Source organism: Pungitius pungitius, chromosome 2, assembly GCF_949316345.1.
Source record: "Pungitius pungitius chromosome 2, fPunPun2.1, whole genome shotgun sequence".
Lineage (NCBI taxonomy): Eukaryota > Metazoa > Chordata > Actinopteri > Perciformes > Gasterosteidae > Pungitius > Pungitius pungitius.
In genome coordinates, this window is record NC_084901.1 from 5821840 (window position 1) to 5840456 (window position 18617).

General features: G+C 45.9%; 75 non-coding genes across 75 annotated transcripts; all 75 read right to left on the reverse strand.

Moving 5' to 3' along the window:
• Nucleotides 1-51: 51 nt before the first annotated feature.
• On the reverse strand, nt 52-123 carry trnae-uuc (transfer RNA glutamic acid (anticodon UUC)). Its single transcript has one exon. It is a non-coding gene; the product is annotated as a tRNA-Glu (tRNA).
• Nucleotides 124-337: 214 nt separating this feature from the next.
• Nucleotides 338-409, reverse strand: trnae-cuc (transfer RNA glutamic acid (anticodon CUC)). Its single transcript has one exon. It is a non-coding gene; the product is annotated as a tRNA-Glu (tRNA).
• Nucleotides 410-509: 100 nt separating this feature from the next.
• trnae-cuc (transfer RNA glutamic acid (anticodon CUC)) lies at nt 510-581 on the reverse strand. Its single transcript has one exon. It is a non-coding gene; the product is annotated as a tRNA-Glu (tRNA).
• Nucleotides 582-681: 100 nt separating this feature from the next.
• On the reverse strand, nt 682-753 carry trnae-cuc (transfer RNA glutamic acid (anticodon CUC)). The gene has a single exon. It is a non-coding gene; the product is annotated as a tRNA-Glu (tRNA).
• A 100-nt stretch (nt 754-853) lies between these two features.
• trnae-uuc (transfer RNA glutamic acid (anticodon UUC)) lies at nt 854-925 on the reverse strand. The gene has a single exon. It is a non-coding gene; the product is annotated as a tRNA-Glu (tRNA).
• A 214-nt stretch (nt 926-1139) lies between these two features.
• On the reverse strand, nt 1140-1211 carry trnae-cuc (transfer RNA glutamic acid (anticodon CUC)). Its single transcript has one exon. It is a non-coding gene; the product is annotated as a tRNA-Glu (tRNA).
• Nucleotides 1212-1311: 100 nt separating this feature from the next.
• Nucleotides 1312-1383, reverse strand: trnae-uuc (transfer RNA glutamic acid (anticodon UUC)). Its single transcript has one exon. It is a non-coding gene; the product is annotated as a tRNA-Glu (tRNA).
• Nucleotides 1384-1714: 331 nt separating this feature from the next.
• Nucleotides 1715-1786, reverse strand: trnae-uuc (transfer RNA glutamic acid (anticodon UUC)). The gene has a single exon. It is a non-coding gene; the product is annotated as a tRNA-Glu (tRNA).
• A 214-nt stretch (nt 1787-2000) lies between these two features.
• trnae-cuc (transfer RNA glutamic acid (anticodon CUC)) lies at nt 2001-2072 on the reverse strand. Its single transcript has one exon. It is a non-coding gene; the product is annotated as a tRNA-Glu (tRNA).
• Nucleotides 2073-2172: 100 nt separating this feature from the next.
• trnae-cuc (transfer RNA glutamic acid (anticodon CUC)) lies at nt 2173-2244 on the reverse strand. Its single transcript has one exon. It is a non-coding gene; the product is annotated as a tRNA-Glu (tRNA).
• A 100-nt stretch (nt 2245-2344) lies between these two features.
• Nucleotides 2345-2416, reverse strand: trnae-cuc (transfer RNA glutamic acid (anticodon CUC)). The gene has a single exon. It is a non-coding gene; the product is annotated as a tRNA-Glu (tRNA).
• Nucleotides 2417-2516: 100 nt separating this feature from the next.
• Nucleotides 2517-2588, reverse strand: trnae-uuc (transfer RNA glutamic acid (anticodon UUC)). The gene has a single exon. It is a non-coding gene; the product is annotated as a tRNA-Glu (tRNA).
• Nucleotides 2589-2802: 214 nt separating this feature from the next.
• trnae-cuc (transfer RNA glutamic acid (anticodon CUC)) lies at nt 2803-2874 on the reverse strand. The gene has a single exon. It is a non-coding gene; the product is annotated as a tRNA-Glu (tRNA).
• Nucleotides 2875-2974: 100 nt separating this feature from the next.
• trnae-cuc (transfer RNA glutamic acid (anticodon CUC)) lies at nt 2975-3046 on the reverse strand. Its single transcript has one exon. It is a non-coding gene; the product is annotated as a tRNA-Glu (tRNA).
• Nucleotides 3047-3146: 100 nt separating this feature from the next.
• Nucleotides 3147-3218, reverse strand: trnae-uuc (transfer RNA glutamic acid (anticodon UUC)). The gene has a single exon. It is a non-coding gene; the product is annotated as a tRNA-Glu (tRNA).
• Nucleotides 3219-3604: 386 nt separating this feature from the next.
• Nucleotides 3605-3676, reverse strand: trnae-cuc (transfer RNA glutamic acid (anticodon CUC)). The gene has a single exon. It is a non-coding gene; the product is annotated as a tRNA-Glu (tRNA).
• A 100-nt stretch (nt 3677-3776) lies between these two features.
• On the reverse strand, nt 3777-3848 carry trnae-uuc (transfer RNA glutamic acid (anticodon UUC)). Its single transcript has one exon. It is a non-coding gene; the product is annotated as a tRNA-Glu (tRNA).
• A 386-nt stretch (nt 3849-4234) lies between these two features.
• On the reverse strand, nt 4235-4306 carry trnae-cuc (transfer RNA glutamic acid (anticodon CUC)). Its single transcript has one exon. It is a non-coding gene; the product is annotated as a tRNA-Glu (tRNA).
• Nucleotides 4307-4406: 100 nt separating this feature from the next.
• trnae-uuc (transfer RNA glutamic acid (anticodon UUC)) lies at nt 4407-4478 on the reverse strand. The gene has a single exon. It is a non-coding gene; the product is annotated as a tRNA-Glu (tRNA).
• A 214-nt stretch (nt 4479-4692) lies between these two features.
• On the reverse strand, nt 4693-4764 carry trnae-cuc (transfer RNA glutamic acid (anticodon CUC)). The gene has a single exon. It is a non-coding gene; the product is annotated as a tRNA-Glu (tRNA).
• A 100-nt stretch (nt 4765-4864) lies between these two features.
• trnae-cuc (transfer RNA glutamic acid (anticodon CUC)) lies at nt 4865-4936 on the reverse strand. Its single transcript has one exon. It is a non-coding gene; the product is annotated as a tRNA-Glu (tRNA).
• A 100-nt stretch (nt 4937-5036) lies between these two features.
• On the reverse strand, nt 5037-5108 carry trnae-cuc (transfer RNA glutamic acid (anticodon CUC)). The gene has a single exon. It is a non-coding gene; the product is annotated as a tRNA-Glu (tRNA).
• Nucleotides 5109-5208: 100 nt separating this feature from the next.
• Nucleotides 5209-5280, reverse strand: trnae-uuc (transfer RNA glutamic acid (anticodon UUC)). Its single transcript has one exon. It is a non-coding gene; the product is annotated as a tRNA-Glu (tRNA).
• Nucleotides 5281-5494: 214 nt separating this feature from the next.
• On the reverse strand, nt 5495-5566 carry trnae-cuc (transfer RNA glutamic acid (anticodon CUC)). The gene has a single exon. It is a non-coding gene; the product is annotated as a tRNA-Glu (tRNA).
• Nucleotides 5567-5666: 100 nt separating this feature from the next.
• Nucleotides 5667-5738, reverse strand: trnae-cuc (transfer RNA glutamic acid (anticodon CUC)). The gene has a single exon. It is a non-coding gene; the product is annotated as a tRNA-Glu (tRNA).
• Nucleotides 5739-5838: 100 nt separating this feature from the next.
• On the reverse strand, nt 5839-5910 carry trnae-uuc (transfer RNA glutamic acid (anticodon UUC)). Its single transcript has one exon. It is a non-coding gene; the product is annotated as a tRNA-Glu (tRNA).
• Nucleotides 5911-6296: 386 nt separating this feature from the next.
• trnae-cuc (transfer RNA glutamic acid (anticodon CUC)) lies at nt 6297-6368 on the reverse strand. The gene has a single exon. It is a non-coding gene; the product is annotated as a tRNA-Glu (tRNA).
• Nucleotides 6369-6468: 100 nt separating this feature from the next.
• trnae-uuc (transfer RNA glutamic acid (anticodon UUC)) lies at nt 6469-6540 on the reverse strand. Its single transcript has one exon. It is a non-coding gene; the product is annotated as a tRNA-Glu (tRNA).
• Nucleotides 6541-6926: 386 nt separating this feature from the next.
• Nucleotides 6927-6998, reverse strand: trnae-cuc (transfer RNA glutamic acid (anticodon CUC)). The gene has a single exon. It is a non-coding gene; the product is annotated as a tRNA-Glu (tRNA).
• Nucleotides 6999-7270: 272 nt separating this feature from the next.
• On the reverse strand, nt 7271-7342 carry trnae-cuc (transfer RNA glutamic acid (anticodon CUC)). The gene has a single exon. It is a non-coding gene; the product is annotated as a tRNA-Glu (tRNA).
• Nucleotides 7343-7614: 272 nt separating this feature from the next.
• trnae-uuc (transfer RNA glutamic acid (anticodon UUC)) lies at nt 7615-7686 on the reverse strand. Its single transcript has one exon. It is a non-coding gene; the product is annotated as a tRNA-Glu (tRNA).
• A 386-nt stretch (nt 7687-8072) lies between these two features.
• trnae-cuc (transfer RNA glutamic acid (anticodon CUC)) lies at nt 8073-8144 on the reverse strand. Its single transcript has one exon. It is a non-coding gene; the product is annotated as a tRNA-Glu (tRNA).
• Nucleotides 8145-8244: 100 nt separating this feature from the next.
• trnae-uuc (transfer RNA glutamic acid (anticodon UUC)) lies at nt 8245-8316 on the reverse strand. The gene has a single exon. It is a non-coding gene; the product is annotated as a tRNA-Glu (tRNA).
• A 617-nt stretch (nt 8317-8933) lies between these two features.
• trnae-cuc (transfer RNA glutamic acid (anticodon CUC)) lies at nt 8934-9005 on the reverse strand. The gene has a single exon. It is a non-coding gene; the product is annotated as a tRNA-Glu (tRNA).
• Nucleotides 9006-9105: 100 nt separating this feature from the next.
• On the reverse strand, nt 9106-9177 carry trnae-cuc (transfer RNA glutamic acid (anticodon CUC)). The gene has a single exon. It is a non-coding gene; the product is annotated as a tRNA-Glu (tRNA).
• A 100-nt stretch (nt 9178-9277) lies between these two features.
• Nucleotides 9278-9349, reverse strand: trnae-cuc (transfer RNA glutamic acid (anticodon CUC)). The gene has a single exon. It is a non-coding gene; the product is annotated as a tRNA-Glu (tRNA).
• Nucleotides 9350-9449: 100 nt separating this feature from the next.
• On the reverse strand, nt 9450-9521 carry trnae-uuc (transfer RNA glutamic acid (anticodon UUC)). Its single transcript has one exon. It is a non-coding gene; the product is annotated as a tRNA-Glu (tRNA).
• Nucleotides 9522-9735: 214 nt separating this feature from the next.
• Nucleotides 9736-9807, reverse strand: trnae-cuc (transfer RNA glutamic acid (anticodon CUC)). The gene has a single exon. It is a non-coding gene; the product is annotated as a tRNA-Glu (tRNA).
• A 100-nt stretch (nt 9808-9907) lies between these two features.
• Nucleotides 9908-9979, reverse strand: trnae-cuc (transfer RNA glutamic acid (anticodon CUC)). Its single transcript has one exon. It is a non-coding gene; the product is annotated as a tRNA-Glu (tRNA).
• Nucleotides 9980-10079: 100 nt separating this feature from the next.
• trnae-uuc (transfer RNA glutamic acid (anticodon UUC)) lies at nt 10080-10151 on the reverse strand. Its single transcript has one exon. It is a non-coding gene; the product is annotated as a tRNA-Glu (tRNA).
• A 386-nt stretch (nt 10152-10537) lies between these two features.
• trnae-cuc (transfer RNA glutamic acid (anticodon CUC)) lies at nt 10538-10609 on the reverse strand. The gene has a single exon. It is a non-coding gene; the product is annotated as a tRNA-Glu (tRNA).
• Nucleotides 10610-10709: 100 nt separating this feature from the next.
• On the reverse strand, nt 10710-10781 carry trnae-uuc (transfer RNA glutamic acid (anticodon UUC)). The gene has a single exon. It is a non-coding gene; the product is annotated as a tRNA-Glu (tRNA).
• Nucleotides 10782-10995: 214 nt separating this feature from the next.
• On the reverse strand, nt 10996-11067 carry trnae-cuc (transfer RNA glutamic acid (anticodon CUC)). Its single transcript has one exon. It is a non-coding gene; the product is annotated as a tRNA-Glu (tRNA).
• A 100-nt stretch (nt 11068-11167) lies between these two features.
• trnae-cuc (transfer RNA glutamic acid (anticodon CUC)) lies at nt 11168-11239 on the reverse strand. The gene has a single exon. It is a non-coding gene; the product is annotated as a tRNA-Glu (tRNA).
• A 100-nt stretch (nt 11240-11339) lies between these two features.
• trnae-cuc (transfer RNA glutamic acid (anticodon CUC)) lies at nt 11340-11411 on the reverse strand. Its single transcript has one exon. It is a non-coding gene; the product is annotated as a tRNA-Glu (tRNA).
• A 100-nt stretch (nt 11412-11511) lies between these two features.
• trnae-uuc (transfer RNA glutamic acid (anticodon UUC)) lies at nt 11512-11583 on the reverse strand. The gene has a single exon. It is a non-coding gene; the product is annotated as a tRNA-Glu (tRNA).
• Nucleotides 11584-11797: 214 nt separating this feature from the next.
• trnae-cuc (transfer RNA glutamic acid (anticodon CUC)) lies at nt 11798-11869 on the reverse strand. Its single transcript has one exon. It is a non-coding gene; the product is annotated as a tRNA-Glu (tRNA).
• Nucleotides 11870-11969: 100 nt separating this feature from the next.
• On the reverse strand, nt 11970-12041 carry trnae-cuc (transfer RNA glutamic acid (anticodon CUC)). Its single transcript has one exon. It is a non-coding gene; the product is annotated as a tRNA-Glu (tRNA).
• Nucleotides 12042-12141: 100 nt separating this feature from the next.
• Nucleotides 12142-12213, reverse strand: trnae-cuc (transfer RNA glutamic acid (anticodon CUC)). Its single transcript has one exon. It is a non-coding gene; the product is annotated as a tRNA-Glu (tRNA).
• Nucleotides 12214-12313: 100 nt separating this feature from the next.
• Nucleotides 12314-12385, reverse strand: trnae-uuc (transfer RNA glutamic acid (anticodon UUC)). Its single transcript has one exon. It is a non-coding gene; the product is annotated as a tRNA-Glu (tRNA).
• Nucleotides 12386-12599: 214 nt separating this feature from the next.
• trnae-cuc (transfer RNA glutamic acid (anticodon CUC)) lies at nt 12600-12671 on the reverse strand. Its single transcript has one exon. It is a non-coding gene; the product is annotated as a tRNA-Glu (tRNA).
• A 100-nt stretch (nt 12672-12771) lies between these two features.
• On the reverse strand, nt 12772-12843 carry trnae-cuc (transfer RNA glutamic acid (anticodon CUC)). Its single transcript has one exon. It is a non-coding gene; the product is annotated as a tRNA-Glu (tRNA).
• Nucleotides 12844-12943: 100 nt separating this feature from the next.
• Nucleotides 12944-13015, reverse strand: trnae-uuc (transfer RNA glutamic acid (anticodon UUC)). Its single transcript has one exon. It is a non-coding gene; the product is annotated as a tRNA-Glu (tRNA).
• Nucleotides 13016-13229: 214 nt separating this feature from the next.
• Nucleotides 13230-13301, reverse strand: trnae-cuc (transfer RNA glutamic acid (anticodon CUC)). The gene has a single exon. It is a non-coding gene; the product is annotated as a tRNA-Glu (tRNA).
• A 100-nt stretch (nt 13302-13401) lies between these two features.
• On the reverse strand, nt 13402-13473 carry trnae-cuc (transfer RNA glutamic acid (anticodon CUC)). Its single transcript has one exon. It is a non-coding gene; the product is annotated as a tRNA-Glu (tRNA).
• A 100-nt stretch (nt 13474-13573) lies between these two features.
• On the reverse strand, nt 13574-13645 carry trnae-uuc (transfer RNA glutamic acid (anticodon UUC)). Its single transcript has one exon. It is a non-coding gene; the product is annotated as a tRNA-Glu (tRNA).
• A 386-nt stretch (nt 13646-14031) lies between these two features.
• On the reverse strand, nt 14032-14103 carry trnae-cuc (transfer RNA glutamic acid (anticodon CUC)). The gene has a single exon. It is a non-coding gene; the product is annotated as a tRNA-Glu (tRNA).
• A 272-nt stretch (nt 14104-14375) lies between these two features.
• Nucleotides 14376-14447, reverse strand: trnae-uuc (transfer RNA glutamic acid (anticodon UUC)). The gene has a single exon. It is a non-coding gene; the product is annotated as a tRNA-Glu (tRNA).
• A 386-nt stretch (nt 14448-14833) lies between these two features.
• On the reverse strand, nt 14834-14905 carry trnae-cuc (transfer RNA glutamic acid (anticodon CUC)). The gene has a single exon. It is a non-coding gene; the product is annotated as a tRNA-Glu (tRNA).
• A 100-nt stretch (nt 14906-15005) lies between these two features.
• trnae-uuc (transfer RNA glutamic acid (anticodon UUC)) lies at nt 15006-15077 on the reverse strand. Its single transcript has one exon. It is a non-coding gene; the product is annotated as a tRNA-Glu (tRNA).
• Nucleotides 15078-15291: 214 nt separating this feature from the next.
• On the reverse strand, nt 15292-15363 carry trnae-cuc (transfer RNA glutamic acid (anticodon CUC)). Its single transcript has one exon. It is a non-coding gene; the product is annotated as a tRNA-Glu (tRNA).
• Nucleotides 15364-15463: 100 nt separating this feature from the next.
• trnae-cuc (transfer RNA glutamic acid (anticodon CUC)) lies at nt 15464-15535 on the reverse strand. Its single transcript has one exon. It is a non-coding gene; the product is annotated as a tRNA-Glu (tRNA).
• A 100-nt stretch (nt 15536-15635) lies between these two features.
• On the reverse strand, nt 15636-15707 carry trnae-uuc (transfer RNA glutamic acid (anticodon UUC)). The gene has a single exon. It is a non-coding gene; the product is annotated as a tRNA-Glu (tRNA).
• Nucleotides 15708-15921: 214 nt separating this feature from the next.
• On the reverse strand, nt 15922-15993 carry trnae-cuc (transfer RNA glutamic acid (anticodon CUC)). The gene has a single exon. It is a non-coding gene; the product is annotated as a tRNA-Glu (tRNA).
• A 100-nt stretch (nt 15994-16093) lies between these two features.
• Nucleotides 16094-16165, reverse strand: trnae-cuc (transfer RNA glutamic acid (anticodon CUC)). Its single transcript has one exon. It is a non-coding gene; the product is annotated as a tRNA-Glu (tRNA).
• A 100-nt stretch (nt 16166-16265) lies between these two features.
• Nucleotides 16266-16337, reverse strand: trnae-cuc (transfer RNA glutamic acid (anticodon CUC)). Its single transcript has one exon. It is a non-coding gene; the product is annotated as a tRNA-Glu (tRNA).
• A 100-nt stretch (nt 16338-16437) lies between these two features.
• Nucleotides 16438-16509, reverse strand: trnae-uuc (transfer RNA glutamic acid (anticodon UUC)). The gene has a single exon. It is a non-coding gene; the product is annotated as a tRNA-Glu (tRNA).
• A 214-nt stretch (nt 16510-16723) lies between these two features.
• On the reverse strand, nt 16724-16795 carry trnae-cuc (transfer RNA glutamic acid (anticodon CUC)). The gene has a single exon. It is a non-coding gene; the product is annotated as a tRNA-Glu (tRNA).
• Nucleotides 16796-16895: 100 nt separating this feature from the next.
• On the reverse strand, nt 16896-16967 carry trnae-cuc (transfer RNA glutamic acid (anticodon CUC)). Its single transcript has one exon. It is a non-coding gene; the product is annotated as a tRNA-Glu (tRNA).
• Nucleotides 16968-17239: 272 nt separating this feature from the next.
• trnae-uuc (transfer RNA glutamic acid (anticodon UUC)) lies at nt 17240-17311 on the reverse strand. Its single transcript has one exon. It is a non-coding gene; the product is annotated as a tRNA-Glu (tRNA).
• A 386-nt stretch (nt 17312-17697) lies between these two features.
• trnae-cuc (transfer RNA glutamic acid (anticodon CUC)) lies at nt 17698-17769 on the reverse strand. Its single transcript has one exon. It is a non-coding gene; the product is annotated as a tRNA-Glu (tRNA).
• A 100-nt stretch (nt 17770-17869) lies between these two features.
• Nucleotides 17870-17941, reverse strand: trnae-uuc (transfer RNA glutamic acid (anticodon UUC)). The gene has a single exon. It is a non-coding gene; the product is annotated as a tRNA-Glu (tRNA).
• Nucleotides 17942-18155: 214 nt separating this feature from the next.
• On the reverse strand, nt 18156-18227 carry trnae-cuc (transfer RNA glutamic acid (anticodon CUC)). The gene has a single exon. It is a non-coding gene; the product is annotated as a tRNA-Glu (tRNA).
• Nucleotides 18228-18327: 100 nt separating this feature from the next.
• trnae-cuc (transfer RNA glutamic acid (anticodon CUC)) lies at nt 18328-18399 on the reverse strand. The gene has a single exon. It is a non-coding gene; the product is annotated as a tRNA-Glu (tRNA).
• A 100-nt stretch (nt 18400-18499) lies between these two features.
• trnae-uuc (transfer RNA glutamic acid (anticodon UUC)) lies at nt 18500-18571 on the reverse strand. The gene has a single exon. It is a non-coding gene; the product is annotated as a tRNA-Glu (tRNA).
• Between the last annotated feature and the right edge of the window lie 46 nt (nt 18572-18617).

Below are 18617 nucleotides of genomic sequence, written 5' to 3' on the forward strand. Positions count from 1 at the left end.
ATCGAATAATTGGCGTAAATAAAAACATCAAGCCAGAACTTTAAATGACATTTCCCTGACCGGGAATCGAACCCGGGCCGCGGCGGTGAAAGCGCCGAATCCTAGCCACTAGACCACCAGGGACACATTCATGCTAATTAAGTCGTAATATCGGATCGAAAATATTCAGGACATGGAAAATATTGCTTGAATGAAAAGGCTAAACCAGGTTTCTCTGTCTACTAAGAGCATCAAACAATAACTACTTAACAGTGGGGGACAAGTTGATGCACATCACATCATTGAAATGTTGCAACGGACAACACAAGCATCAACTAAGGGTAACTTCAAATGCCATTTCCCTGACCGGGAATCGAACCCGGGCCGCGGCGGTGAGAGCGCCGAATCCTAGCCACTAGACCATCAGGGACACAGTTGTGCATATTATGTCCTCCAATCAGATCGAAAACATTCAGCACATCGAATAATAGGCTTAAATTAAAACATCAAGTCAGAACTTTAAAAGCCAATTCCCTGACCGGGAATCGAACCCGGGCCGCGGCGGTGAGAGCGCCGAATCCTAGCCACTAGACCATCAGGGACACAGTTGTGCATATTATGTCCTCCAATCAGATCGAAAACATTCAGCACATCGAATAATAGGCTTAAATTAAAACATCAAGTCAGAACTTTAAAAGCCAATTCCCTGACCGGGAATCGAACCCGGGCCGCGGCGGTGAGAGCGCCGAATCCTAGCCACTAGACCATCAGGGACACAGTTGTGCATATTATGTCCTCCAATCAGATCGAAAACATTCAGCACATCGAATAATTGGCGTAAATAAAAACATCAAGCCAGAACTTTAAATGACATTTCCCTGACCGGGAATCGAACCCGGGCCGCGGCGGTGAAAGCGCCGAATCCTAGCCACTAGACCACCAGGGACACATTCATGCTAATTAAGTCGTAATATCGGATCGAAAATATTCAGGACATGGAAAATATTACTTGAATGAAAAGGCTAAACCAGGTTTCCCTGTCTACTAAGAGCATCAAACAATAACTACTTAACAGTGGGGGACAAGTTGATGCACATCACATCATTGAAATGTTGCAACCGACAACACAAGCATCAACTAAGGGTAACTTCAAATGCCATTTCCCTGACCGGGAATCGAACCCGGGCCGCGGCGGTGAGAGCGCCGAATCCTAGCCACTAGACCATCAGGGACACAGTTGTGCATATTATGTCCTCCAATCAGATCGAAAACATTCAGCACATCGAATAATTGGCGTAAATAAAAACATCAAGCCAGAACTTTAAATGCCATTTCCCTGACCGGGAATCGAACCCGGGCCGCGGCGGTGAAAGCGCCGAATCCTAGCCACTAGACCACCAGGGACACATTCATGCTAATTAAGTCGTAATATCGGATCGAAAATGTTCAGGACATGGAAAATATTGCTTGAATGAAAAGGCTAAACCAGGTTTCCCTGTCTACTAAGAGCATCAAACAATAACTACTTAACAGTGGGGGACAAGTTGATGCACATCACATCATTGAAATGTTGCAACGGACAACACAAGCATCAACTAAGGGTAACTTCAAATGCCATTTCCCTGACCGGGAATCGAACCTGGGCCGCATTATGTCCTCCAATCAGATCGAAAACATTCAGCACATCGAATAATTGGCGTAAATAAAAACATCAAGCCAGAACTTTAAATGACACTTCCCTGACCGGGAATCGAACCCGGGCCGCGGCGGTGAAAGCGCCGAATCCTAGCCACTAGACCACCAGGGACACATTCATGCTAATTAAGTCGTAATATCGGATCGAAAATATTCAGGACATGGAAAATATTGCTTGAATGAAAAGGCTAAACCAGGTTTCCCTGTCTACTAAGAGCATCAAACAATAACTACTTAACAGTGGGGGACAAGTTGATGCACATCACATCATTGAAATGTTGCAACGGACAACACAAGCATCAACTAAGGGTAACTTCAAATGCCATTTCCCTGACCGGGAATCGAACCCGGGCCGCGGCGGTGAGAGCGCCGAATCCTAGCCACTAGACCATCAGGGACACAGTTGTGCATATTATGTCCTCCAATCAGATCGAAAACATTCAGCACATCGAATAATTGGCTTAAATTAAAACATCAAGTCAGAACTTTAAAAGCCAATTCCCTGACCGGGAATCGAACCCGGGCCGCGGCGGTGAGAGCGCCGAATCCTAGCCACTAGACCATCAGGGACACAGTTGTGCATATTATGTCCTCCAATCAGATCGAAAACATTCAGCACATCGAATAATAGGCTTAAATTAAAACATCAAGTCAGAACTTTAAAAGCCAATTCCCTGACCGGGAATCGAACCCGGGCCGCGGCGGTGAGAGCGCCGAATCCTAGCCACTAGACCATCAGGGACACAGTTGTGCATATTATGTCCTCCAATCAGATCGAAAACATTCAGCACATCGAATAATTGGCGTAAATAAAAACATCAAGCCAGAACTTTAAATGACATTTCCCTGACCGGGAATCGAACCCGGGCCGCGGCGGTGAAAGCGCCGAATCCTAGCCACTAGACCACCAGGGACACATTCATGCTAATTAAGTCGTAATATCGGATCGAAAATATTCAGGACATGGAAAATATTACTTGAATGAAAAGGCTAAACCAGGTTTCCCTGTCTACTAAGAGCATCAAACAATAACTACTTAACAGTGGGGGACAAGTTGATGCACATCACATCATTGAAATGTTGCAACGGACAACACAAGCATCAACTAAGGGTAACTTCAAATGCCATTTCCCTGACCGGGAATCGAACCCGGGCCGCGGCGGTGAGAGCGCCGAATCCTAGCCACTAGACCATCAGGGACACAGTTGTGCATATTATGTCCTCCAATCAGATCGAAAACATTCAGCACATCGAATAATAGGCTTAAATTAAAACATCAAGTCAGAACTTTAAAAGCCAATTCCCTGACCGGGAATCGAACCCGGGCCGCGGCGGTGAGAGCGCCGAATCCTAGCCACTAGACCATCAGGGACACAGTTGTGCATATTATGTCCTCCAATCAGATCGAAAACATTCAGCACATCGAATAATTGGCGTAAATAAAAACATCAAGCCAGAACTTTAAATGACATTTCCCTGACCGGGAATCGAACCCGGGCAGCGGCGGTGAAAGCGCCGAATCCTAGCCACTAGACCACCAGGGACACATTCATGCTAATTAAGTCGTAATATCGGATCGAAAATATTCAGGACATGGAAAATATTGCTTGAATGAAAAGGCTAAACCAGGTTTCCCTGTCTACTAAGAGCATCAAACAATAACTACTTAACAGTGGGGGACAAGTTGATGCACATCACATCATTGAAATGTTGCAACGGACAACACAAGCATCAACTAAGGGTAACTTCAAATGCCATTTCCCTGACCGGGAATCGAACCCGGGCCGCGGCGGTGAGAGCGCCTAATCCTAGCCACTAGACCATCAGGGACACAGTTGTGCATATTATGTCCTCCAATCAGATCGAAAACATTCAGCACATCGAATAATAGGCTTAAATTAAAACATCAAGTCAGAACTTTAAAAGCCAATTCCCTGACCGGGAATCGAACCCGGGCCACGGCGGTGAGAGCGCCGAATCCTAGCCACTAGACCATCAGGGACACAGTTGTGCATATTATGTCCTCCAATCAGATCGAAAACATTCAGCACATCGAATAATTGGCGTAAATAAAAACATCAAGCCAGAACTTTAAATGACATTTCCCTGACCGGGAATCAAACCCGGGCCGCGGCAGTGAAAGCGCCGAATCCTAGCCACTAGACCACCAGGGACACATTCATGCTAATTAAGTCGTAATATCGGATCGAAAATATTCAGGACATGGAAAATATTGCTTGAATGAAAAGGCTAAACCAGGTTTCCCTGTCTACTAAGAGCATCAAACAATAACTACTTAACAGTGGGGGACAAGTTGATGCACATCACATCATTGAAATGTTGCAACGGACAACACAAGCATCAACTAAGGGTAACTTCAAATGCCATTTCCCTGACCGGGAATCGAACCCGGGCCGCGGCGGTGAGAGCGCCTAATCCTAGCCACTAGACCATCAGGGACACAGTTGTGCATATTATGTCCTCCAATCAGATCGAAAACATTCAGCACATCGAATAATAGGCTTAAATTAAAACATCAAGTCAGAACTTTAAAAGCCAATTCCCTGACCGGGAATCGAACCCGGGCCACGGCGGTGAGAGCGCCGAATCCTAGCCACTAGACCATCAGGGACACAGTTGTGCATATTATGTCCTCCAATCAGATCGAAAACATTCAGCACATCGAATAATTGGCGTAAATAAAAACATCAAGCCAGAACTTTAAATGACATTTCCCTGACCGGGAATCAAACCCGGGCCGCGGCAGTGAAAGCGCCGAATCCTAGCCACTAGACCACCAGGGACACATTCATGCTAATTAAGTCGTAATATCGGATCGAAAATATTCAGGACATGGAAAATATTGCTTGAATGAAAAGGCTAAACCAGGTTTCCCTGTCTACTAAGAGCATCAAACAATAACTACTTAACAGTGGGGGACAAGTTGATGCACATCACATCATTGAAATGTTGCAACTTGCAACACAAGCATAAACTAAGGGTAACTTCAAATGCCATTTCCCTGACCGGGAATCGAACCCGGGCCGCGGCGGTGAGAGCGCCGAATCCTAGCCACTAGACCATCAGGGACACAGTTGTGCATATTATGTCCTCCAATCAGATCGAAAACATTCAGCACATCGAATAATAGGCTTAAATTAAAACATCAAGTCAGAACTTTAAAAGCCAATTCCCTGACCGGGAATCGAACCCGGGCCGCGGCGGTGAGAGCGCCGAATCCTAGCCACTAGACCATCAGGGACACAGTTGTGCATATTATGTCCTCCAATCAGATCGAAAACATTCAGCACATCGAATAATAGGCTTAAATTAAAACATCAAGTCAGAACTTTAAAAGCCAATTCCCTGACCGGGAATCGAACCCGGGCCGCGGCGGTGAGAGCGCCGAATCCTAGCCACTAGACCATCAGGGACACAGTTGTGCATATTATGTCCTCCAATCAGATCGAAAACATTCAGCACATCGAATAATTGGCGTAAATAAAAACATCAAGCCAGAACTTTAAATGACATTTCCCTGACCGGGAATCGAACCCGGGCCGCGGCGGTGAAAGCGCCGAATCCTAGCCACTAGACCACCAGGGACACATTCATGCTAATTAAGTCGTAATATCGGATCGAAAATATTCAGGACATGGAAAATATTGCTTGAATGAAAAGGCTAAACCAGGTTTCTCTGTCTACTAAGAGCATCAAACAATAACTACTTAACAGTGGGGGACAAGTTGATGCACATCACATCATTGAAATGTTGCAACGGACAACACAAGCATCAACTAAGGGTAACTTCAAATGCCATTTCCCTGACCGGGAATCGAACCCGGGCCGCGGCGGTGAGAGCGCCGAATCCTAGCCACTAGACCATCAGGGACACAGTTGTGCATATTATGTCCTCCAATCAGATCGAAAACATTCAGCACATCGAATAATAGGCTTAAATTAAAACATCAAGTCAGAACTTTAAAAGCCAATTCCCTGACCGGGAATCGAACCCGGGCCGCGGCGGTGAGAGCGCCGAATCCTAGCCACTAGACCATCAGGGACACAGTTGTGCATATTATGTCCTCCAATCAGATCGAAAACATTCAGCACATCGAATAATTGGCGTAAATAAAAACATCAAGCCAGAACTTTAAATGACATTTCCCTGACCGGGAATCGAACCCGGGCAGCGGCGGTGAAAGCGCCGAATCCTAGCCACTAGACCACCAGGGACACATTCATGCTAATTAAGTCGTAATATCGGATCGAAAATATTCAGGACATGGAAAATATTGCTTGAATGAAAAGGCTAAACCAGGTTTCCCTGTCTACTAAGAGCATCAAACAATAACTACTTAACAGTGGGGGACAAGTTGATGCACATCACATCATTGAAATGTTGCAACGGACAACACAAGCATCAACTAAGGGTAACTTCAAATGCCATTTCCCTGACCGGGAATCGAACCCGGGCCGCGGCGGTGAGAGCGCCTAATCCTAGCCACTAGACCATCAGGGACACAGTTGTGCATATTATGTCCTCCAATCAGATCGAAAACATTCAGCACATCGAATAATAGGCTTAAATTAAAACATCAAGTCAGAACTTTAAAAGCCAATTCCCTGACCGGGAATCGAACCCGGGCCACGGCGGTGAGAGCGCCGAATCCTAGCCACTAGACCATCAGGGACACAGTTGTGCATATTATGTCCTCCAATCAGATCGAAAACATTCAGCACATCGAATAATTGGCGTAAATAAAAACATCAAGCCAGAACTTTAAATGACATTTCCCTGACCGGGAATCAAACCCGGGCCGCGGCGGTGAAAGCGCCGAATCCTAGCCACTAGACCACCAGGGACACATTCATGCTAATTAAGTCGTAATATCGGATCGAAAATATTCAGGACATGGAAAATATTGCTTGAATGAAAAGGCTAAACCAGGTTTCCCTGTCTACTAAGAGCATCAAACAATAACTACTTAACAGTGGGGGACAAGTTGATGCACATCACATCATTGAAATGTTGCAACTGGCAACACAAGCATAAACTAAGGGTAACTTCAAATGCCATTTCCCTGACCGGGAATCGAACCCAGGCCGCGGCGGTGAGAGCGCCGAATCCTAGCCACTAGACCATCAGGGACACAGTTGTGCATATTATGTCCTCCAATCAGATCGAAAACATTCAGCACATCGAATAATTGGCTTAAATTAAAACATCAAGTCAGAACTTTAAAAGCCAATTCCCTGACCGGGAATCGAACCCGGGCCGCGGCGGTGAGAGCGCCGAATCCTAGCCACTAGACCATCAGGGACACAGTTGTGCATATTATGTCCTCCAATCAGATCGAAAACATTCAGCACATCGAATAATTGGCTTAAATTAAAACATCAAGTCAGAACTTTAAAAGCCAATTCCCTGACCGGGAATCGAACCCGGGCCGCGGCAGTGAGAGCGCCGAATCCTAGCCACTAGACCATCAGGGACACAGTTGTGCATATTATGTCCTCCAATCAGATCGAAAACATTCAGCACATCGAATAATTGGCGTAAATAAAAACATCAAGCCAGAACTTTAAATGACATTTCCCTGACCGGGAATCGAACCCGGGCCGCGGCGGTGAGAGCGCCGAATCCTAGCCACTAGACCATCAGGGACACAGTTGTGCATATTATGTCCTCCAATCAGATCGAAAACATTCAGCACATCGAATAATTGGCGTAAATAAAAACATCAAGCCAGAACTTTAAATGACATTTCCCTGACCGGGAATCGAACCCGGGCCGCGGCGGTGAGAGCGCAGAATCCTAGCCACTAGACCATCAGGGACACAGTTGTGCATATTATGTCCTCCAATCAGATCGAAAACATTCAGCACATCGAATAATTGGCTTAAATTAAAACATCAAGTCAGAACTTTAAAAGCCAATTCCCTGACCGGGAATCGAACCCGGGCCGCGGCGGTGAAAGCGCCGAATCCTAGCCACTAGACCACCAGGGACACATTCATGCTAATTAAGTCGTAATATCGGATCGAAAATATTCAGGACATGGAAAATATTGCTTGAATGAAAAGGCTAAACCAGGTTTCCCTGTCTACTAAGAGCATCAAACAATAACTACTTAACAGTGGGGGACAAGTTGATGCACATCACATCATTGAAATGTTGCAACGGACAACACAAGCATCAACTAAGGGTAACTTCAAATGCCATTTCCCTGACCGGGAATCGAACCCGGGCCGCGGTGGTGAGAGCGCCTAATCCTAGCCACTAGACCATCAGGGACACAGTTGTGCATATTATGTCCTCCAATCAGATCGAAAACATTCAGCACATCGAATAATAGGCTTAAATTAAAACATCAAGTCAGAACTTTAAAAGCCAATTCCCTGACCGGGAATCGAACCCGGGCCGCGGCGGTGAGAGCGCCGAATCCTAGCCACTAGACCATCAGGGACACAGTTGTGCATATTATGTCCTCCAATCAGATCGAAAACATTCAGCACATCGAATAATTGGCGTAAATAAAAACATCAAGCCAGAACTTTAAATGCCATTTCCCTGACCGGGAATCGAACCCGGGCCGCGGCGGTGAAAGCGCCGAATCCTAGCCACTAGACCACCAGGGACACATTCATGCTAATTAAGTCGTAATATCGGATCGAAAATGTTCAGGACATGGAAAATATTGCTTGAATGAAAAGGCTAAACCAGGTTTCCCTGTCTACTAAGAGCATCAAACAATAACTACTTAACAGTGGGGGACAAGTTGATGCACATCACATCATTGAAATGTTGCAACGGACAACACAAGCATCAACTAAGGGTAACTTCAAATGCCATTTCCCTGACCGGGAATCGAACCTGGGCCGCATTATGTCCTCCAATCAGATCGAAAACATTCAGCACATCGAATAATTGGCGTAAATAAAAACATCAAGCCAGAACTTTAAATGACACTTCCCTGACCGGGAATAGAAGCCGGGCCGCGGCGGTGAAAGCGCCGAATCCTAGCCACTAGACCACCAGGGACACATTCATGCTAATTAAGTCGTAATATCGGATCGAAAATATTCAGGACATGGAAAATATTGCTTGAATGAAAAGGCTAAACCAGGTTTCCCTGTCTACTAAGAGCATCAAACAATAACTACTTAACAGTGGGGGACAAGTTGATGCACATCACATCATTGAAATGTTGCAACGGACAACACAAGCATCAACTAAGGGTAACTTCAAATGCCATTTCCCTGACCGGGAATCGAACCCGGGCCGCGGCGGTGAGAGCGCCGAATCCTAGCCACTAGACCATCAGGGACACAGTTGTGCATATTATGTCCTCCAATCAGATCGAAAACATTCAGCACATCGAATAATTGGCTTAAATTAAAACATCAAGTCAGAACTTTAAAAGCCAATTCCCTGACCGGGAATCGAACCCGGGCCGCGGCGGTGAGAGCGCCGAATCCTAGCCACTAGACCATCAGGGACACAGTTGTGCATATTATGTCCTCCAATCAGATCGAAAACATTCAGCACATCGAATAATAGGCTTAAATTAAAACATCAAGTCAGAACTTTAAAAGCCAATTCCCTGACCGGGAATCGAACCCGGGCCGCGGCGGTGAGAGCGCCGAATCCTAGCCACTAGACCATCAGGGACACAGTTGTGCATATTATGTCCTCCAATCAGATCGAAAACATTCAGCACATCGAATAATTGGCGTAAATAAAAACATCAAGCCAGAACTTTAAATGACATTTCCCTGACCGGGAATAGAACCCGGGCCGCGGCGGTGAAAGCGCCGAATCCTAGCCACTAGACCACCAGGGACACATTCATGCTAATTAAGTCGTAATATCGGATCGAAAATATTCAGGACATGGAAAATATTACTTGAATGAAAAGGCTAAACCAGGTTTCCCTGTCTACTAAGAGCATCAAACAATAACTACTTAACAGTGGGGGACAAGTTGATGCACATCACATCATTGAAATGTTGCAACGGACAACACAAGCATCAACTAAGGGTAACTTCAAATGCCATTTCCCTGACCGGGAATCGAACCCGGGCCGCGGCGGTGAGAGCGCCGAATCCTAGCCACTAGACCATCAGGGACACAGTTGTGCATATTATGTCCTCCAATCAGATCGAAAACATTCAGCACATCGAATAATAGGCTTAAATTAAAACATCAAGTCAGAACTTTAAAAGCCAATTCCCTGACCGGGAATCGAACCCGGGCCGCGGCGGTGAGAGCGCCGAATCCTAGCCACTAGACCATCAGGGACACAGTTGTGCATATTATGTCCTCCAATCAGATCGAAAACATTCAGCACATCGAATAATTGGCGTAAATAAAAACATCAAGCCAGAACTTTAAATGACATTTCCCTGACCGGGAATCGAACCCGGGCAGCGGCGGTGAAAGCGCCGAATCCTAGCCACTAGACCACCAGGGACACATTCATGCTAATTAAGTCGTAATATCGGATCGAAAATATTCAGGACATGGAAAATATTGCTTGAATGAAAAGGCTAAACCAGGTTTCCCTGTCTACTAAGAGCATCAAACAATAACTACTTAACAGTGGGGGACAAGTTGATGCACATCACATCATTGAAATGTTGCAACAGACAACACAAGCATCAACTAAGGGTAACTTCAAATGCCATTTCCCTGACCGGGAATCGAACCCGGGCCGCGGCGGTGAGAGCGCCTAATCCTAGCCACTAGACCATCAGGGACACAGTTGTGCATATTATGTCCTCCAATCAGATCGAAAACATTCAGCACATCGAATAATAGGCTTAAATTAAAACATCAAGTCAGAACTTTAAAAGCCAATTCCCTGACCGGGAATCGAACCCGGGCCACGGCGGTGAGAGCGCCGAATCCTAGCCACTAGACCATCAGGGACACAGTTGTGCATATTATGTCCTCCAATCAGATCGAAAACATTCAGCACATCGAATAATTGGCGTAAATAAAAACATCAAGCCAGAACTTTAAATGACATTTCCCTGACCGGGAATCAAACCCGGGCCGCGGCAGTGAAAGCGCCGAATCCTAGCCACTAGACCACCAGGGACACATTCATGCTAATTAAGTCGTAATATCGGATCGAAAATATTCAGGACATGGAAAATATTGCTTGAATGAAAAGGCTAAACCAGGTTTCCCTGTCTACTAAGAGCATCAAACAATAACTACTTAACAGTGGGGGACAAGTTGATGCACATCACATCATTGAAATGTTGCAACTTGCAACACAAGCATAAACTAAGGGTAACTTCAAATGCCATTTCCCTGACCGGGAATCGAACCCGGGCCGCGGCGGTGAGAGCGCCGAATCCTAGCCACTAGACCATCAGGGACACAGTTGTGCATATTATGTCCTCCAATCAGATCGAAAACATTCAGCACATCGAATAATAGGCTTAAATTAAAACATCAAGTCAGAACTTTAAAAGCCAATTCCCTGACCGGGAATCGAACCCGGGCCGCGGCGGTGAGAGCGCCGAATCCTAGCCACTAGACCATCAGGGACACAGTTGTGCATATTATGTCCTCCAATCAGATCGAAAACATTCAGCACATCGAATAATAGGCTTAAATTAAAACATCAAGTCAGAACTTTAAAAGCCAATTCCCTGACCGGGAATCGAACCCGGGCCGCGGCGGTGAGAGCGCCGAATCCTAGCCACTAGACCATCAGGGACACAGTTGTGCATATTATGTCCTCCAATCAGATCGAAAACATTCAGCACATCGAATAATTGGCGTAAATAAAAACATCAAGCCAGAACTTTAAATGACATTTCCCTGACCGGGAATCGAACCCGGGCCGCGGCGGTGAAAGCGCCGAATCCTAGCCACTAGACCACCAGGGACACATTCATGCTAATTAAGTCGTAATATCGGATCGAAAATATTCAGGACATGGAAAATATTGCTTGAATGAAAAGGCTAAACCAGGTTTCTCTGTCTACTAAGAGCATCAAACAATAACTACTTAACAGTGGGGGACAAGTTGATGCACATCACATCATTGAAATGTTGCAACGGACAACACAAGCATCAACTAAGGGTAACTTCAAATGCCATTTCCCTGACCGGGAATCGAACCCGGGCCGCGGCGGTGAGAGCGCCGAATCCTAGCCACTAGACCATCAGGGACACAGTTGTGCATATTATGTCCTCCAATCAGATCGAAAACATTCAGCACATCGAATAATAGGCTTAAATTAAAACATCAAGTCAGAACTTTAAAAGCCAATTCCCTGACCGGGAATCGAACCCGGGCCGCGGCGGTGAGAGCGCCGAATCCTAGCCACTAGACCATCAGGGACACAGTTGTGCATATTATGTCCTCCAATCAGATCGAAAACATTCAGCACATCGAATAATAGGCTTAAATTAAAACATCAAGTCAGAACTTTAAAAGCCAATTCCCTGACCGGGAATCGAACCCGGGCCGCGGCGGTGAGAGCGCCGAATCCTAGCCACTAGACCATCAGGGACACAGTTGTGCATATTATGTCCTCCAATCAGATCGAAAACATTCAGCACATCGAATAATTGGCGTAAATAAAAACATCAAGCCAGAACTTTAAATGACATTTCCCTGACCGGGAATCGAACCCGGGCCGCGGCGGTGAAAGCGCCGAATCCTAGCCACTAGACCACCAGGGACACATTCATGCTAATTAAGTCGTAATATCGGATCGAAAATATTCAGGACATGGAAAATATTACTTGAATGAAAAGGCTAAACCAGGTTTCCCTGTCTACTAAGAGCATCAAACAATAACTACTTAACAGTGGGGGACAAGTTGATGCACATCACATCATTGAAATGTTGCAACCGACAACACAAGCATCAACTAAGGGTAACTTCAAATGCCATTTCCCTGACCGGGAATCGAACCCGGGCCGCGGCGGTGAGAGCGCCGAATCCTAGCCACTAGACCATCAGGGACACAGTTGTGCATATTATGTCCTCCAATCAGATCGAAAACATTCAGCACATCGAATAATAGGCTTAAATTAAAACATCAAGTCAGAACTTTAAAAGCCAATTCCCTGACCGGGAATCGAACCCGGGCCGCGGCGGTGAGAGCGCCGAATCCTAGCCACTAGACCATCAGGGACACAGTTGTGCATATTATGTCCTCCAATCAGATCGAAAACATTCAGCACATCGAATAATTGGCGTAAATAAAAACATCAAGCCAGAACTTTAAATGACATTTCCCTGACCGGGAATCGAACCCGGGCAGCGGCGGTGAAAGCGCCGAATCCTAGCCACTAGACCACCAGGGACACATTCATGCTAATTAAGTCGTAATATCGGATCGAAAATATTCAGGACATGGAAAATATTGCTTGAATGAAAAGGCTAAACCAGGTTTCCCTGTCTACTAAGAGCATCAAACAATAACTACTTAACAGTGGGGGACAAGTTGATGCACATCACATCATTGAAATGTTGCAACGGACAACACAAGCATCAACTAAGGGTAACTTCAAATGCCATTTCCCTGACCGGGAATCGAACCCGGGCCGCGGCGGTGAGAGCGCCGAATCCTAGCCACTAGACCATCAGGGACACAGTTGTGCATATTATGTCCTCCAATCAGATCGAAAACATTCAGCACATCGAATAATAGGCTTAAATTAAAACATCAAGTCAGAACTTTAAAAGCCAATTCCCTGACCGGGAATCGAACCCGGGCCGCGGCGGTGAGAGCGCCGAATCCTAGCCACTAGACCATCAGGGACACAGTTGTGCATAATATGTCCTCCAATCAGATCGAAAACATTCAGCACATCGAATAATTGGCGTAAATAAAAACATCAAGCCAGAACTTAAAATGACATTTCCCTGACCGGGAATCAAACCCGGGCCGCGGCGGTGAAAGCGCCGAATCCTAGCCACTAGACCACCAGGGACACATTCATGCTAATTAAGTCGTAATATCGGATCGAAAATATTCAGGACATGGAAAATATTGCTTGAATGAAAAGGCTAAACCAGGTTTCCCTGTCTACTAAGAGCATCAAACAATAACTACTTAACAGTGGGGGACAAGTTGATGCACATCACATCATTGAAATGTTGCAACTGACAACACAAGCATAAACTAAGGGTAACTTCAAATGCCATTTCCCTGACCGGGAATCGAACCCGGGCCGCGGCGGTGAGAGCGCCGAATCCTAGCCACTAGAACATCAGGGACACAGTTGTGTATATTATGTCCTCCAATCAGATCGAAAACATTCAGCACATCGAATAATTGGCTTAAATTAAAACATCAAGTCAGAACTTTAAAAGCCAATTCCCTGACCGGGAATCGAACCCGGGCCGCGGCGGTGAGAGCGCCGAATCCTAGCCACTAGACCATCAGGGACACAGTTGTGCATATTATGTCCTCCAATCAGATCGAAAACATTCAGCACATCGAATAATAGGCTTAAATTAAAACATCAAGTCAGAACTTTAAAAGCCAATTCCCTGACCGGGAATTGAACCCGGGCCGCGGCGGTGAGAGCGCCGAATCCTAGCCACTAGACCATCAGGGACACAGTTGTGCATATTATGTCCTCCAATCAGATCGAAAACATTCAGCACATCGAATAATTGGCGTAAATAAAAACATCAAGCCAGAACTTTAAATGACATTTCCCTGACCGGGAATCGAACCCTGGCCGCGGCGGTGAAAGCGCCGAATCCTAGCCACTAGACCACCAGGGACACATTCATGCTAATTAAGTCGTAATATCGGATCGAAAATATTCAGGACATGGAAAATATTGCTTGAATGAAAAGGCTAAACCAGGTTTCCCTGTCTACTAAGAGCATCAAACAATAACTACTTAACAGTGGGGGACAAGTTGATGCACATCACATCATTGAAATGTTGCAACTGACAACACAAGCATAAACTAAGGGTAACTTCAAATGCCATTTCCCTGACCGGGAATCGAACCCAGGCCGCGGCGGTGAGAGCGCCGAATCCTAGCCACTAGACCATCAGGGACACAGTTGTGTATATTATGTCCTCCAATCAGATCGAAAACATTCAGCACATCGAATAATAGGCTTAAATTAAAACATCAAGTCAGAACTTTAAAAGCCAATTCCCTGACCGGGAATCGAACCCGGGCCACGGCGGTGAGAGCGCCGAATCCTAGCCACTAGACCATCAGGGACACAGTTGTGCATATTATGTCCTCCAATCAGATCGAAAACATTCAGCACATCGAATAATTGGCGTAAATAAAAACATCAAGCCAGAACTTTAAATGACATTTCCCTGACCGGGAATCGAACCCGGGCCGCGGCGGTGAAAGCGCCGAATCCTAGCCACTAGACCACCAGGGACACATTCATGCTAATTAAGTCGTAATATCGGATCGAAAATATTCAGGACATGGAAAATATTGCTTGAATGAAAAGGCTAAACCAGGTTTCCCTGTCTACTAAGAGCATCAAACAATAACTACTTAACAGTGGGGGACAAGTTGATGCACATCACATCATTGAAATGTTGCAACTGGCAACACAAGCATAAACTAAGGGTAACTTCAAATGCCATTTCCCTGACCGGGAATCGAACCCGGGCCGCGGCGGTGAGAGCGCCGAATCCTAGCCACTAGACCATCAGGGACACAGTTGTGCATATTATGTCCTCCAATCAGATCGAAAACATTCAGCACATCGAATAATAGGCTTAAATTAAAACATCAAGTCAGAACTTTAAAAGCCAATTCCCTGACCGGGAATCGAACCCGGGCCGCGGCGGTGAGAGCGCCGAATCCTAGCCACTAGACCATCAGGGACACAGTTGTGCATATTATGTCCTCCAATCAGATCGAAAACATTCAGCACATCGAATAATTGGCGTAAATAAAAACATCAAGCCAGAACTTTAAATGACATTTCCCTGACCGGGAATCGAACCCGGGCCGCGGCGGTGAAAGCGCCGAATCCTAGCCACTAGACCACCAGGGACACATTCATGCTAATTAAGTCGTAATATCGGATCGAAAATATTCAGGACATGGAAAATATTGCTTGAATGAAAAGGCTAAACCAGGTTTCCCTGTCTACTAAGAGCATCAAACAATAACTACTTAACAGTGGGGGACAAGTTGATGCACATCACATCATTGAAATGTTGCAACGGACAACACAAGCATCAACTAAGGGTAACTTCAAATGCCATTTCCCTGACCGGGAATCGAACCCGGGCCGCGGCGGTGAGAGCGCCGAATCCTAGCCACTAGACCATCAGGGACACAGTTGTGCATATTATGTCCTCCAATCAGATCGAAAACATTCAGCACATCGAATAATAGGCTTAAATTAAAACATCAAGTCAGAACTTTAAAAGCCAATTCCCTGACCGGGAATCGAACCCGGGCCGCGGCGGTGAGAGCGCCGAATCCTAGCCACTAGACCATCAGGGACACAGTTGTGCATATTATGTCCTCCAATCAGATCGAAAACATTCAGCACATCGAATAATAGGCTTAAATTAAAACATCAAGTCAGAACTTTAAAAGCCAATTCCCTGACCGGGAATCGAACCCGGGCCGCGGCGGTGAGAGCGCCGAATCCTAGCCACTAGACCATCAGGGACACAGTTGTGCATATTATGTCCTCCAATCAGATCGAAAACATTCAGCACATCGAATAATTGGCGTAAATAAAAACATCAAGCCAGAACTTAAAATGACATTTCCCTGACCGGGAATCAAACCCGGGCCGCGGCGGTGAAAGCGCCGAATCCTAGCCACTAGACCACCAGGGACACATTCATGCTAATTAAGTCGTAATATCGGATCGAAAATATTCAGGACATGGAAAATATTGCTTGAATGAAAAGGCTAAACCAGGTTTCCCTGTCTACTAAGAGCATCAAACAATAACTACTTAACAGTGGGGGACAAGTTGATGCACATCACATCATTGAAATGTTGCAACTGACAACACAAGCATAAACTAAGGGTAACTTCAAATGCCATTTCCCTGACCGGGAATCGAACCCGGGCCGCGGCGGTGAGAGCGCCGAATCCTAGCCACTAGACCATCAGGGACACAGTTGTGTATATTATGTCCTCCAATCAGATCGAAAACATTCAGCACATCGAATAATTGGCTTAAATTAAAACATCAAGTCAGAACTTTAAAAGCCAATTCCCTGACCGGGAATCGAACCCGGGCCGCGGCGGTGAGAGCGCCGAATCCTAGCCACTAGACCATCAGGGACACAGTTGTGCATATTATGTCCTCCAATCAGATCGAAAACATTCAGCACATCGAATAATAGGCTTAAATTAAAACATCAAGTCAGAACTTTAAAAGCCAATTCCCTGACCGGGAATTGAACCCGGGCCGCGGCGGTGAGAGCGCCGAATCCTAGCCACTAGACCATCAGGGACACAGTTGTGCATATTATGTCCTCCAATCAGATCGAAAACATTCAGCACATCGAATAATTGGCGTAAATAAAAACATCAAGCCAGAACTTTAAATGACATTTCCCTGACCGGGAATCGAACCCTGGCCGCGGCGGTGAAAGCGCCGAATCCTAGCCACTAGACCACCAGGGACACATTCATGCTAATTAAGTCGTAATATCGGATCGAAAATATTCAGGACATGGAAAATATTGCTTGAATGAAAAGGCTAAACCAGGTTTCCCTGTCTACTAAGAGCATCAAACAATAACTACTTAACAGTGGGGGACAAGTTGATGCACATCACATCATTGAAATGTTGCAACTGACAACACAAGCATAAACTAAGGGTAACTTCAAATGCCATTTCCCTGACCGGGAATCGAACCCAGGCCGCGGCGGTGAGAGCGCCGAATCCTAGCCACTAGACCATCAGGGACACAGTTGTGTATATTATGTCCTCCAATCAGATCGAAAACATTCAGCACATCGAATAATAGGCTTAAATTAAAACATCAAGTCAGAACTTTAAAAGCCAATTCCCTGACCGGGAATCGAACCCGGGCCACGGCGGTGAGAGCGCCGAATCCTAGCCACTAGACCATCAGGGACACAGTTGTGCATATTATGTCCTCCAATCAGATCGAAAACATTCAGCACATCGAATAATTGGCGTAAATAAAAACATCAAGCCAGAACTTTAAATGACATTTCCCTGACCGGGAATCAAACCCGGGCCGCGGCGGTGAAAGCGCCGAATCCTAGCCACTAGACCACCAGGGACACATTCATGCTAATTAAGTCGTAATATCGGATCGAAAATATTCAGGACATGGAAAATATTGCTTGAATGAAAAGGCTAAACCAGGTTTCCCTGTCTACTAAGAGCATCAAACAATAACTACTTAACAGTGGGGGACAAGTTGATGCACATCACATCATTGAAATGTTGCAACTGGCAACACAAGCATAAACTAAGGGTAACTTCAAATGCCATTTCCCTGACCGGGAATCGAACCCGGGCCGCGGCGGTGAGAGCGCCGAATCCTAGCCACTAGACCATCAGGGACACAGTTGTGCATATTATGTCCTCCAATCAGATCGAAAACATTCAGCACATCGAATAATAGGCTTAAATTAAAACATCAAGTCAGAACTTTAAAAGCCAATTCCCTGACCGGGAATCGAACCCGGGCCGCGGCGGTGAGAGCGCCGAATCCTAGCCACTAGACCATCAGGGACACAGTTGTGCATATTATGTCCTCCAATCAGATCGAAAACATTCAGCACATCGAATAATTGGCGTAAATAAAAACATCAAGCCAGAACTTTAAATGACATTTCCCTGACCGGGAATCGAACCCGGGCCGCGGCGGTGAAAGCGCCGAATCCTAGCCACTAGACCACCAGGGACACATTCATGCTAATTAAGTCGTAATATCGGATCGAAAATATTCAG